Raw genomic sequence first — 495 nt, forward strand, 5'->3', positions numbered from 1 at the left:
TCAGAGCTACAAATACCTGAAAAGGAGAAGTGTTCTTGTGTCATGTGTTTTTCAAAAGGTGTGCCACGAACTCAAGAAGCAACAGTACAAACTAGACAAACACCTGACATGATGGGTAAGACTGCCCAAGGGTCTTGGGATGGACATGGCTGAGCGGATACCACAGACACTAGGGAGGGCTGTGACAGGAGATCAGAGTTCAAGAAGAACATGAAGCAGCCCCTGACTTCCAACAGGAAGTGGGCCCACAGACCCCAAGCATCAGAAGTTTGAAAGTCTGAAACAGAACTCCCATTCCCTGCACAATTGACTGCGAACACACTGCGACAAAGAACAGGCCTGGTCCAGGGCAGAGTCCTGTTCTGTGCGTTTGGTTGGCCTGATCCTTCTGGTAACTTCAGGGAGGCAGGAGATCATTATAGAGTCATGTTTAACAGAATGGGCTCTCTTGGTTATGTATGAACGATGTAGAAATACAGGAGTAAAAGTGGTATC

The sequence above is a fragment of the Propithecus coquereli genome, unplaced genomic scaffold (genome assembly GCF_000956105.1).
Source record: "Propithecus coquereli isolate 6110/MARCELLA unplaced genomic scaffold, Pcoq_1.0 Scaffold18, whole genome shotgun sequence".
NCBI classification, from domain to species: Eukaryota; Metazoa; Chordata; class Mammalia; order Primates; family Indriidae; genus Propithecus; species Propithecus coquereli.